General features: G+C 41.9%; 1 long non-coding RNA gene across 1 annotated transcript; it reads left to right on the plus strand.

Annotated features, from left to right (window-relative positions):
- The first annotated feature begins 8,456 nt into the window (after positions 1 to 8,456).
- On the plus strand, positions 8,457 to 11,577 carry LOC143267180 (uncharacterized). The gene is made up of 3 exons (XR_013042093.1): positions 8,457 to 8,496; positions 9,321 to 9,404; positions 10,624 to 11,577. It is a non-coding gene; the product is annotated as an uncharacterized LOC143267180 (long non-coding RNA).
- Positions 11,578 to 14,537: the final 2,960 nt, after the last annotated feature.

A 14,537-nucleotide genomic window follows, 5' to 3' on the forward strand; every position in this document is an offset into this window, starting at 1 on the left:
TAGCGTCCTGTGAATTCAACTATGCTCCTGTGGAAGACTGCACATCCAAGAATATTTCTGGCAGAACGAGTTGGTCTTCAAAGTTTTTTTTTTTTTTTTTAAAGAGAACATAAACTTGGGTAGGTAAGAAAGGTGGCTGAACCTTGAAGAGTTGTGGGGTAATGTTGGTATGTGAATATAATAAAAACACTTTGTAAGAAACACCCAATGCTCAAAGAACTAATTAGAAAATTCGAAACCCCAAGTGAAGGTTTGTGAATCTCAGTACCTCTTGGGGCTACCAGTCCTCTGATCCATTAGATTTGCCATAATACGTCCCATTGTGAGTAGAACTCTGAATAGGCTTTCATTGTCCCTACACTTCCAGGCTTTCTCAACCTTTTTTTGAGAATCCAGGCTCCCTCATCTTGCTTACTATGTGGCCCCAGTGCAAACAGGATTGTGGCCTTCTCAAGCTTTAAAGGAGGCCTAGTGTGGAACAATAGGGAGAAGGCTGGGCTAGGGTGAAGCATGCTACTTACTATGACATTCATGGAGTAGTGAGTGGGAAGAGAAACACAGCTATCCACTCACAGAGCAACACTAAGTAGGTAGTGATAAAGCAAAGATGGATGAAAGAACAAGAGAGGTTGTAGTTGGAGAATTTCTCTCCTGCTCCCGCCAAGTCTCACCAGTACTAGAGCCCACTTATAAAATAAACACACAGATACTTATATTATTTAAACTGTTTGGCCTAATGGTTCAGGCTTCTAGCTATATTAAATTAATCCATTTTTATAAATCTATACCTTGCCATGTGGCTTGTGGCTTACCGGCATCTTCACATGCTGCTTGTCATGGCAGCAGCTGGCAGTGTCTCCCTCTCTGCCTTCCTGTTCCCTCAATTCTCCTCTCTGTTAGTCCTGCCTATACTTCCTGTCTGGCTACTGGCCAATCAGTGTTTTATTTATACAGAGCAATATCCACAGCAAGAGGTGGCACATTAACAAGTAGGTGCCACCTACTCCTACTAGGGTCTGTGTCAGGTGAGATTCAATTTAATGTGTTGACATTGAGTAATTAATGTAAAGAAAATTCTATTGCTGTCATTAGTCTTATTTCACAAAAAAGGAAACTAAAGCATAAGACATTTAAATAATTTGCTCCAGGACATCTAGGTGGTCTGTACTGGGAATAAGATAACACCATAAGACTGGAAACCACACATTTTTGTCATCTTTGGCTTCTGAGATATATAGCCTTAAATTTACCCATAAGGGAATAGAAGTGGACATTTGAAATTCTAAGAAACTTTCCCGAGGCCAAATACTACTCTGCAACTTTGCCAAAAAGTATCTTGGCCTCAGTTTTTCATACTGTTAGCATTATTCTCCAACTCCATCTTTTCATGGTGTCAAAGGAGACTATCCCTACCTACCACACACCTTCAGGTTTGGGTCAGCTGAGACTTGCATGAGCTGATGGATGTGAGTGGGTATGACTTGGGTAGAGAACTAAAAGATGCTTCTAGGGTTGGGCTTACTACCTGAACTGCCTTTTCCTTGAGTCGAGCTATTGGAGGTGGGGCAAATGATCAAAGTTTGAAAGAACTACCAGACAGATGAGTAACCTGAAGCAGTACTTTCCCTGCAACCAGAGTTAGTCAAGCGCAAAGCAAGCTGAGCTGTGGTGACCTTTGGATGTGTACCTGAAGCAGAGGTGCTCACACCAGTGAGCATGAGAAGACCACCTTATTGTTGTTTGCCACCAAGATTGCCTGGTTGCCACGTAGCATTATTGCGACAACAGCAGATGAGTACTGCTCTGCTATCCCACCTTCAGGCGTTCTGAGAGATGGACACTCAATTTCGTTCAATATGACTTAGAGTGTTGTGTGAATGTAGCTTCACAAGTTCTCAAGCGCCTACTCCAAGCAGATGGTCCCCCTCAGGCACTGTAACATACAAATTCTGGATCAATTTCAGCACAGCTGTGATGTAAATCCAACTTTTGGTCTCATAACTTCAGAGTTCAGCCACTGAAGTAGAAGGTCCATCAAATATGAAGGAGCCTCTGCCTGAGTCTCCTATTGAAAGTCTTGCAGTGGCTGGGGGCAGTGGCCTCTGCCTGAGTCCCCTGCTAAAAGTCCCGTGTTGCCTGGGGGCAAATGGCCTCTGCTTTCAGAGTCATTCACTTTGCTTCTTTGTCACTTACTTACCACTGTTTCCTTGGCATTATTTCCCTGAGAACCTGGATTTGGCTCCATACCATTACTCCCATCCCTCAGCAAGCTCAGAAATATATGTAATTTAATTTGAGATGACTGTCCCATGATTTGATTAGAGGTAACTTCCCTATTACTTTTCCTCAGTACCATTGCAGACAGTTTGGTTTTAGGTAAGATTTTTTTTTTGCCCTTGTAACTGCTTCTGTTTGGGACTTTCTTCCTTCTATCTGGTTAAGAGGATAAAATATAAATATAGAGAGAGCCCAGTACGTAGTCTGTGCAGCTTCTATGCAGACTAAGAAGACTACAGAATGAATCTTACAAACTTTAAGTGATCTAAAGCATCAAGTGTCAGACAACAGGTGTTTAGAACAACCCAGGACACTGCAGATCTTGTTAAGAACCTATATAAGGCCTGTCATAATGGGGAGCAAGCAGAAACTAAGAGTGGAAGAGGTTAGGTTGAGAGTCCAGGAGATGGAGGAGCCTAGGTAAGGGCAATGCCCACGTTAACAGCACCAGGGGCTCTGCCATATTCCTTGGTAGCCTGGTGATAGGAGACTGGTCTGGCCAAGGCGGAGGAGGAGTGAAGATGAAACCCTGGTGTGGTAAGAATCTTACCACTGGGCTGTTTTCAAACTGTCCACTTCACCCATACTGCTGACAGAGGTTGATATGAATGAGCCAGACTCTCTCAAGTGGTGCCTTCCTGTCCCATCTGGGTCACATCCAGTCTAAATACCCCATTGCTTTCATTATGACCAGGATTATTTTCTCACATTCCCATGCCCTTTTATATTGATATTTATAATGCAGTGCTCAATCATTTTAATTCAAGCTCTTAGTGCTGAAAGGTAAAGGGGCTATTGGATTTCTCTTCCTATGTCGCAGTCAGAAGCACATTTCCCTTCCTCTTCTTCCCATTCATCAATAAATTATTACTACTATTATTATAATGAAAAGAAAAAATGCAATGTGGTTCAGGATTATATCCAATTTAAGATGGGCTTTTGACATGTGGCATATGTTAAAAAGGACTTATTTACTACCTCAAGTTTGTATAAAATAAGCTACAGGAAGGGAGATGGGATTTTTCTAGAAAATCCTGAGAACGGATTGATTTGAATTCATTTTTCTGTCATTCTTGAAAATGCAAGTTCAATTAATGCCACCATTGTTTCCCAGACCCTATTACCCTGTAATTACTTACACAAACATAAAGTCCTTTAGTTGGCCTGTCAGACTGATCACTGAAAAGTTCTGATTCAAACACCTGTTTAAAAATGAGGAAACCTGAGACTGGGGAAAGAGGGCTGATTGGTGGTCAGGAGTCTAGACCCATATTCCACAAGGACTCCACATTTGTTGATAGAATGCTGGTTAATGATGGCTGTCAAGTTCATTGGGTTAATAAAATTACACTTCTTTGTGTGTGTCTTAGGGCATTTCCAGAAATGATTAGATAATGAAGGCTATGACCTGCTCAATGGTTTAATATATTGATGTATTCATACAATGAAAGAATGATTGGGGTGGAAGAAAGAAAGAGATGATGGCTAGTTGAAACAAGTAGGTCACAGAGGATGTTCCATAAGCATCTATGCTGGTCCTTTTTTTATATGTCCTTCTTTCTGCTTCCTGGCTGCATTGAATTTAACTGCTTTATCCCTCCATATCCATCCTTCCTTGATAAACTGACACCTTCAAAAACATGACCTAAAACATGTCTGTCATCTTTGAAGTTGTTTCTGTCAGACACCTGGTCACTGAGATAACAGTAACCAATGATGAATAGTGCATTTTAGGGAAGGAATATGATGCTTAGGAGCTTGAGATAAGCAGGCAGGAAGCCTCAGTTTCTTTGCCTGCCTGTCTTCCTTCCTTCCTTCCTTCCTTCCTTCCTTCCTTCCTTCCTTCCTTCCTTCCTTCCTTCCTTCCTTCCTTCTTTCCTTCCTTCTTCCTCTCTTCCTCCCTCCCTCTCTCCTTCCCTCCCTCCCTCCCTCCCTCCCTCCCTCCTTTCCTTTCTTCCTTCCTCCCTCCCTCCCTCCTTTCCTTTCTTCCTTCCTCCCTCCCTCCCTCCTTTCCTTTCTTCCTTCCTCCCTCCCTCCCTTCCTTCTTTCCTTCTTTTCTTTTTTTCATTTCTTTCTTTTTCCTTTGTTTGATTGAGGCAGGGTTTCTCTGAGTAACCCTGACTGTCCTGGAACTCTCTTTGTAGACCAGGCTTGCTTTGAACTCAGAGATCCACCTGCTTCTGCCTCCTGAGTGCTGCGATCAAAGGCGTGCACCACCATGCTTGGCTATGCCTCAGTTTCTTTTCCACTTGTGACATTCATTAGCTTTGGGAAACTTACTGACAAATTGACACACACCTTGTAAAGTTTTTGTGATGCTTAAAATAATTTGGCTAAAATTATTTTCCAAAGTTCTTGACATATTATGAAATTCCAATAGACACCAATTGCTTGTGAATTCCATGTAATATATCCGTGGAAGGATGGACGATTAAAATGCTAGAGAGGAGGAAACCATGACTTAAAGGCAAGAGATTTTTATTTTTACATCATTGAGATATCTCCAAGAAAATATAAAAAAGGAACAGACTAGCTGTTACGTATTTAGGAAATGTTCTATAAAGAGAGATAAAAGTGTCCTGGTTTCAGAGGCCAAAATTGATGTTCACAGGTTTGACCAAGGTACTCAAAGTTCATACCTTTCAAGAATCCTCCATCTCTTCTGGGATTAAATTCAGCCAACCACACATGGCCTGCTGTGACCCACCCCTTGTAAGAGTCCCAAATTGTTACTCATAGGACTTCCATTTGTGAACTTTGTGCATGAGTCATATTTACGCATACCACATGTGGTTTCCCTTCTCCATATTATTGACTATTCTATTCTATTTTTGTGACAATAATTTCTAGTTATCCTGAATTTAATGTTCCATCCAAACCTCTGGGTGCTCCTCCCTAAAGTAGTCTTTCTCTCTCTTGATCTCCTACAACATTCACGCTTTCATGGCTCCTAGGCTTTTATATTTTGGTTGAGTTGAGCTCCATGCATTTCCCACCAGATGGTGACAATTTAAGGAGAAAGTCTAGGCCTGGCCCCTTCTCTAGTTCCCAAACATAGAACACAGCATCTTAGAATCCAAGACAATTACTTGTTAAGGCCATAGCTCCCTGCTTTGTTTTATTTTTTAGCATCATTGACTTGGAGATGTTTCTTTGACCCCAGCCTTCTTCTACAAAATGAGCTGGAGTAAGCTCTTAGATTGGGTGTGTATTTTGGGAACGAGGTTCCTGCTTTCTTGTCCATAGTCACCCAGTTTGGTTTTGAGCCCACTTCTTACCTCTAACTGAGTCCTCATTTCAAATATTTTTGAAATTCTGCAACTTGTTAAACTGAGCAGAGCTATTTCTCATTCTTCAGTGTACCCACACATCCATCCTTCTCACTTAAAGCTTGTGTAAGTATTAGTGAGCAGATACCTCATGCCCTGGAGCCCAAAGTTCACTTTTATACCCACTTCCACACAAGAAGTGTTTGGAACAGGAGAAAGTAGGAAATGTTGAACTATTTATTCTTCCTTATGGAACTACTTCCTTAAAGAAAGATGTAATTATATGACCTTTATCAATTCTCTCTACACATATTCTGGTATGCATACATATACTCTGCATTTAAGTAGTACAGTTTGATTTGAGGATCTTTTGTATCAGGACTAATGTGGTTATTAAGCAAAAAGTAAAATAGCTTTCACCAAGGTAGAAGAAATTCAAGGCATGCTAAGTTATCTTCCCTATGTCTTAGTGTGAAATTAAGAATACCTCTTGCATAAATGAACTAGATAATAGCAGCTGAAATGAACCAGAGCTAATGGTCAGGAGACAGAAGGCAGATTCAGTTCAACACTGGGAGATCTTCCAAAACCAAAACTCATGCCTAGAGAAAGAGACTATCCTGAACTAATGAATTGGCCTGTTAGAGAGACATCAGAAGAGGCCAGCCAATCACCTGTCAGCACTGCTGTGGCAGATAACCATTTTTTGAAAATGACTTTGGTATGAGGTTTTTGAAAAGAAAAAGAAGGTGGGTCATGAGAAATCAAGGTTCATCTAGCAAGAATTCTCAGAGCTGTAATTTCGGTGTACCTGTCCATATTAATTACTTTGTGCTGCTAGGACAAAAATACCTGGAAAATACAACTTAAGTAAGGAAGGACTTATTTTAATGCGGGGTTTCAGGGGTCCAGCATGGTGGGCCGTCACAGCCACAGGAAGCTGAGGACACTGGTGCAATGCATCTCCAGTCAATATACAGAAGATGATGACTTCTGGTGTCCAGACACTTCCTCCTATTTATTTAGTCCAGAGCAATGTTGCCTACATTTTGGTTGTGTCCTCAACTTCTATTAACCTAATCTAGAAATCTCCTCACAGACATGCCTAGAGGCTTGTTTCCATGGTGATTCCAAATCCCATCAAGTTGACAGGCATAACCATTACTCCATCTCATTTACTTATCTTCCACTTTTAATTGCAGTCAAGAAAATCTACCTATTTTCTAAAACCTGTGATTTTTTGTCCTCTGCTTTATCCATACTAACTGATATGCCTCTTCTTCTGCTGCCCACCAATCTTAATCCATGAATAATTGAATTTCTAGCTATATCAGTCTCCTTGGTGAGGTCTTAAATTACATGTGACTCACACTTTTTAATTTGCTATGTTCTGAATATTGGCGACCCCCTCTCCCCAATTCATGTTTGACCATAACATCTAGTATGATAATATTAAGAGTTTAGGCATTTATGAGGTTGTTCAATTATGAGGGTTTCAGATTTAGGAATGGAGTTAGTGCTTTTATGAGACTGATTCACAGTTTTTTTTTACCCCTCTTACTCTGTAAGGAGGTAGCTAGTTGTCATATTGAATACTGACAGCAAGGTCCTTTGGACACGGAATCTGCTGGGACATTCACTTTGTCCTTCCCAGCCTCTGGAACTGAAATAAAGCTTTGTTGCTTATGAATTATTTACTCTAAGTTGCTATGTTAAAACACACAGATGAATGGACTGGAGCTAACACAAACACTTTATTTCATTCTGTCATCGAAATCCACTCATCTGATGATGTTTCAACCACTCTATCACCACCTCCAATCCCTCCCATCAACATAGCCCCTCATCACAATTACTGCAGTACTAACAGTCCTCTGGTTTTCCTTCTGCCTCATGTGGCCAAATGAAATACCCAGAATAATCTTTAAAATTTAGAAAGTAGTGTCTTCCCCCACCACACCGCTTTAAACCTCCACATTGGTTATTTTGAATAATAACCTTTCTAGTTGCTTTCAAAACTCCATAAGGCCTGGTCTCTGGTCATATTTGGGGCTTCTTCTCTCCTTCACTTTCATGCTTTAACCTTACCAGCCTAGTGTCAAAGCCTTTCTTAAAACCTGTGCTAGGCATCCTTGCTGAGGGGAATAGGTGTTGTCTCTCTATGCTCTATGAGCAGCAGGGTCACTGTTCCCACTCTTTCCAGTTCTTTCCTTACAGCTTACCTTCTATTTGACTCCTTTCTTGCTGTCTCCTGCTATGGGCTGAATGTTATGCCCTGCTCCTAAATTTCTCTGTTGAAACCTGATCCCCAAATGTGATGGTCTTTGGAGGTGGGGCCTTTGGAAGGTTATTAAGTCATAAAGGTGACCTCTCAAGAATGTGATTAGGGCCCTCACAAGAAGAAAATTAAAGCTGCCTGTGCTTATGTACGTCTGTAATTCAGCACTAGGGAGGTTGAGGCAGGAGAACTGCGTAACTTGGGAAACTTTAGTTCACAGGAGAAGGAAGAGACCCAAGTTTTAGTCTTGTTAGCATGCTGTGAAGGTTTGTATCTTCAGCCATCTGATTGGCTGGTGTCTTGAACTTGAACTTCCCAGACTCCAGACAAGTGAGAGATAAATGTTTGTCATTTAAGCCACCCAGTCTATGGTATCATCACCATCAACAGAAGCATCACCACCACCACCACCACCACGACCACCACCACCACCACCACCACCATCACTACAACTCAAACTGATAAAGACCATGTGGCCATATTAAAAACATCTGTTTCCCTACTGTCTTACATGATTAACCTACACGTGACAAAGTTTTATTATTTAAGTTTTAGAGATCTAAGCCTAGTAGTTTATAAGCTTTAAAAAGATATGAATTCCATCCTATTAATCTTTTATCATGTATTTTTCAGGATTACCGGAAGTAAGATATATTGCTAAGATGGTCCTAAGTAAATAAGATGGTGTGGGGTGATGGTCTCAATTAGAAAAGATTTACTATTCAGTTGATAGGAAAACCATTGATCTCAGAAAAACAGTATTTATTAATAGACTACATGTTAGCACAGTTCTGTCCTGGGTTCTGAGACACAACTTTATAGACCACTCTTTCAGTGGAAAAGGGGAGTGAGATTGGATCCTCTGGAGTCCTATATCTTCCTCTGCTAAAATATCTCCAAACAGACACAATTTAGGGTTAAAAAAATGCTTGTAGGGAAAGGACCATTATATTAAACAACTCTCCTACTCTAACAAGATACCTGAAACCAATAGCTTCTAAGAGGAAGAGTTTAATCAGCCAATGCTTTTGAAGACTCCAGGCCATGATCAAGAGGCCTTATTGCCATAGGTCTCTGGTGGGGTGATGGGTGGGAGTGAAAGTGAGCACAGGACACAGCAATCCTCCTAGATTAATGACCAGACACATAATCAAAGAGGAAACATGAATCAGGACCCTGTAATCCCCTTCAAAGGCATGTGCCCAGTGATCCTCTGCTGGGCTCCATGTTCAAAAGGTCTACAGCACATTCCAATAGCATCTTTGATACCTGTGCATAGGTAGATATTTTGGAAGACACTTCTCCAAACTGTGGGAGGTGTGTGTTTTCTAAATTCTTCATTCTGGATTTTCATTGCTATTGAACTCTTAAATCAAATTCAAATGCCTGGGGCAAATGATTGGAGCTTCATTTAATGAGCATTAGTTGCATGGAGACTATCACAGAGATGAAAGAAAGAAACCATTTTGCCTCTGGAACATGATCTTGTTTCTTAGGAAGGAAACACAGTCGCCCTGCCCAAGAGGGCCAGTTCTACAGCAGAAGGAGAACACATCAAATCTCAGTGGACCAACCTCAGGGTAAGAATGTACTGAAGCTGTTTTTCACCCTGCCCTGTCCTCTGCCCCCAGAAATTCCCTCGACACTCCTCTGTGTCTTCCCAGAGCTCAGTTTTTCAGTCAATCTCCCAGTGATTGCAAAATAGATCAAGACTTAGATAAGAGTGGGAAAGGCTGGGGAGAGGTTGGTAAAGTATTTGCTGTACAAGCATGAGGGCCTGAGTTCAGATCCCCAGCACCCACACAAAGAGCGGGGCACTGTGGTAATCACTTTTAATCTCTGTTAATCTCTGTACTGGGTAAACGGAGCTGGAAGGATCTCTGAGGCTTGTTCACCTGCCAGTCTAGCCAAATCAGCACTCTTCAGGTTCAGTGACAGACCTTGTCTGCAGAATGAGGACACCAACAATTAAGTTCTAACTTCTATAAGCGCTTTTGTGTGCTCATATATGCACGCGCGCGCGTACACACACACACACACACACACACACACACACACACACACACACACACACTGGGATTAACTAGTACAGCAGTTGTTTGTACCATATGGGAGCTTTGTTTAGATGCAGTTATCAATGACATAGCATCTTTTAAACATGGGCAGAATAGTTGACACATGCAGGCACATCACAAAAATCAGAGCAATTCCAACCCAGGCTGCTAAATTTACAACCCTGGTTGCTATGTTCTTGAGCAGTGACTGTTCATTTCAGACTATGTAAGATAAATTTCCAAGACCTATGACATTGTTTGTTCTGTCACTGTCTTACTGACTGTCTCTAAGTAGTTTGATTCTAAACTTGTGACTTAAAAAAAAATGCACCACTGTTTAAATAGTGATCTTTACATTTTATAAAATAAAATGCAATACCTCAACCCCCCCCCCATAAAAAACACCACAAGCTTTGACCATCATCCTCTAAACTTCTTTGACTGGTCCCATCCCTGCTGCCTGCATCCTCAGTCAGTGCCTGGCTGGGTTCAAGGTCTTTATCCAACTCATGCATCTCAGCCTGGCTCTGGCTTCCCAGTTGCTAAGCACTGGTCCAGGGAGCCCTGGATTCCCACACGACCCGCTGAAGGTTACGATTTCTCTGGGAGTACATTCCATACCACTTTATTTCAAAACATATCACTTTGTGTTATTCGTATTTCCTTATTTGTTTGTCTTATCCACTAGACTGTGAGATCCTCAAGGACAGAGACTATGTTTTATTCATCTTTGTGTTTCTTGCAGTGCTTATCATGATGCTGAGCCAGATAGGCCTCAGTAAATGTGGGTTGAATGCCTGTCCATCAGAAAATTCCCTGCATGCACGCAGCCAGCCTTGCAGCCAGCTCCTGACGCCTTCCTCCTTTCTCTCAGCACAGGCTCTGCCCTGAGACAGATAGGATGAGGTCTGCACAAAAGCAATGGAGTGCTTAAATCAATGACTCTCATAGTGGGCCTTTGAGTAAATGTTTGTTGACAAATTGAATGCCTAAAAGGAGATTTCACAGCCTGTTCCTGTCTAGCACAGCCACTTGTGGAAAAATGCAACCCTTCATCGTGGTCTCCAAGTAGTATCTACTTATTGTCCGTGGGCAAACTTCCGGAAACTGAGCCAGCTGAGCTTAAAAGAACTCAACTTTTGCAGACACCACCTGGGTCCTAGAGGGACCAGGACAATTAGAATCTTAGCTCTCCTGGTAAACTACGGTACAATCCATTAGTAGGACCCCAGTGAACTTCATCCTGAGAACTAATCTGAGACTATCTGCAGCTGGCTATAGAGTGAGCACAAAGGACTAACGGGTTATTGTAGCTAGAGAGTTTTCTCTTCTGGTCTCGCCAAGCCCTGACAGTCTGACAGCCCACTTATAAAATAAACACACAGATGCTTATATTGTTTACAAACTGTATGGCCATGGCAGGCTTCTTGTTATCTAGTTCTTATATCTTAAATTAACCCATTTCTATTAATCTATAAGTTGCCACGTAGCCCTGTGGCTTACCGGTATCTTAACATCTTCTCATGGCAGCAGCTGGCAGTGTCTCTCTGCCTCAGCCTTCCACTTCCCAGAATTCTCTTTTCTGCTTGTCCAGCCTATACTTCTTGCCTGGCTACTGGCCAATCAGTGTTTTATTTATTAACCAATCAGAGCAACACATTTGACATGCAGAACATCCCATAGCAGGTTATGGTTGGGTTGTGCCTCTAGATAGCATGGATTGGACACTTGACCTCCAATTCAACAGTGGTGGGAGGTGGGGTTTAATAGGTGTGCGGGTCATAAAGGCTCCACCCTCATGATGAGTTCATCATAAAGGGCCTTGAGGCTGTAAGTGTGATCCAACCCATCCCCTCTCTTCTCACCTTTTTCCTTTCTGCTAAAACCTAATGAAGTGAAACCGCACTGGATGTGGGCCCTTGACTGGGAACTTCCCAGTATCCAGAGAAATATATTATGGATTGCACTTCTATATATTATAATTATGACCTTAAGTCATCCCATCTCAGGAATCCTCTTATAACAACACAAAGATGAATGAAAACAGGTCCCAAGTCCCTCCAGTGCGATCCCCAAACTTCTCTATAAGCCACACCTCCTATGTTTTTCCATCTCCTAGCAATTAAATAACAAGTCCCTGCTCACTATCTAAGATTTTTGACGTAATTTCTTTCACTCATCCCCTCATCCCAGAGAAAACAGTAAGTGACTAAATAGAAACGTCTGTTGTGAAGGAGAAGAAACAAATGCCCTGCATGCTTTATGTATATATGTACCTACCTACCTGTAGCTTGGCGTTGATCAAAGCAAAGAGCTGCAGGGTGCTCCTTGCAATTCCCAGGTGCTTATGGGATCTGGGCTTGTGTGTGAATTCTATAGCGTCTTGTTCTATTCCTTAAATAACTGCATGGGCTGGGTGATAATTTCCCCATTTTGCAAATGGCAAACTGATCAGCAGAGACTTTGCCACTTAAAATGAGGCTAATGGTGAAAGACAAAGCTTGAGATTCAAGCACTGACTGCACAGTGGCCTCTAGTGAGCAGCCTCTGCACAGTCTTCTATCTACACTGCCCTATACTCCACTGAGGCCACAATGCAGAGCACAGTTCTGCTTCCAGATGCCAGCATCATTCTTGCTTGAGAGAATTCTGCTGATTGTGTTACTTTTGAGACCACATACCTTTTCTGTCTTTGCTTCTCCTAGCCACTTGGATAAACATTTCCCAGAAGTCTCTAAGTTTGCTCCCCGAAGTTCTTTGCTCTAGGATCTAGCTCTTCACCTCCACTGTGGCTCCTCCTCCCAAACCTGTGCTTTGCTTTTGGCCCTAGCATCCTGTGGGATATTTTCTCTTAGCAAGTATTGGATGATGTACACCATTCATTCTAACCTACTCAGTCTACCAGTCTATTGCAAAATATCCAATAGATAGCTAAAAAGGTTTTAGTCACCCCATTCTTGTTGGCAGTTCTGTGATTCATCCATTACTAATTCTGGATTCTTTACTAATGGGACTATTGAGTATCCTGGACAGTTCTTTTGCTATTTAGGCAGACCCTCCTCTCAGGTTTAGGAATGTTCTATCCCCGGTACACATGATTTCCCCCCACAAAAAGATAAACACAGATAAATAGTGGGAAATACAGGTGGGAGGGAAAGAGAGGAGACAGGACAGGGGGACAAATTCATGTTGGTAAGTTTTTCTTTTCCCTTGGTAGGAAAGCAGTAATCAGACTTTCTCATTACATGAGCCTCTGATTTTCATCCATAAAGCTGTTCTATCCTATTCTTTCTGGAGTGGAAAAAAGACATTGCAAAGCCACACACCCTGCCAGCTTGGGATGCAAAAATGATAGGGGACGATCTCAGCAACTCAGCAGGAGGAGTGCATGTCAGTGGAATGCAATCAGGCAATGTCAAGTCCAGCAAGGAAAACTCGAGTTAACAACGCCCCTCTGCTTGTGAAAATTGTAGTGGCTGCGAAAGGAAAATGTATTTGAGAATACAGCCAGTAATAAAGTGCCTTCACTGGGAGGCAAGTTATGAGAAGAGAGACATCGTAAGCTAGATAATAACATTTGAGGTCCAAGGGTCTTCCTGACAGAGACAAGGAAACTCAAGGTTGGGAACATCACTGGGAGCCAGAGTGTTGTACTGGAAGAGTGCAGGACTTGAGTGGACCTGGAATAGAAGGCATCCCCTTGGACTTCTTCAGGTGGGCTATCCAAATTATACCTTGAGTCAGACTCAAATTCAAGGTCTATAAAATAGTGAAAATAATGTTTGCCTTGGAGGGTAGCCTGATGGTGAATTGAGATGATATCTGAACAGTTTCTGTTAAATATTAATTGTTCCATAGGTGAGCCCTCATTTTCTCTCTAGCTAGTGATATTGCCTTTCTGTAATCTCATCATAGACAGGATCACAAATAGGGGACAGGAAAGTCTGCAACTAAAAAAAGCCTGAAGTTTAGTCCCAAACCTTTTTACGAAGACAAACAGGAAAGCCTGCTTAGGGACCATGGTAGAGAGTCTCCTAAGCCCAAAATGGGTAACTGTGCTGTGGTAGTTCTGACAATAGGAAGGTGAAAACCAAGTTTGGGACAAAAGGCCCTTTACCTTAGAGTACCCCAGGCTCCATTAGGACCCTTAGCTGTCACACATTATTATTTCTGTGAAAACCTTTCACATGGTGTCGTTGTTAGCCATGCCATTTTAAGCATGGGTAGTGGCGATTGTTCTCAGAACAAGGGGGAATGGGACCATAGAATATGACAGAGTTTCTCTACTTTATGATGCTGGCATAATTAAGAAATCAGAGGTCATTGCTTGAGACCCAGCTTTGAGGCTTACAAACCAGGAGACTTCAAATAATTTAACAGCCTTCCCCAAAGCTCCTCAGCAAATTTTGGAAGAACTGCATTTTCAATTTCCCAATGATCAAAATAGATCACACATAAGTCAGAGTTGACAACCAGGTAAGAGGAATCACAGAAGTTGTACAGCAGAGAAAGGACTGTGGGAAGGCTGTCAGTGTATATATGCACTTTAGCATGGGACTTGCTTCAATGTTGGGGCTGCAAGCTGTTCAGAAATTTCACATCTTAGGTGACCTTAGCAACTCTTGCTTTGAACATTGAATGGAATTCTCATCTAAGGGA

This window comes from Peromyscus maniculatus, chromosome 9, assembly GCF_049852395.1.
Source record: "Peromyscus maniculatus bairdii isolate BWxNUB_F1_BW_parent chromosome 9, HU_Pman_BW_mat_3.1, whole genome shotgun sequence".
In the NCBI taxonomy this organism is placed as follows: Eukaryota; Metazoa; Chordata; class Mammalia; order Rodentia; family Cricetidae; genus Peromyscus; species Peromyscus maniculatus.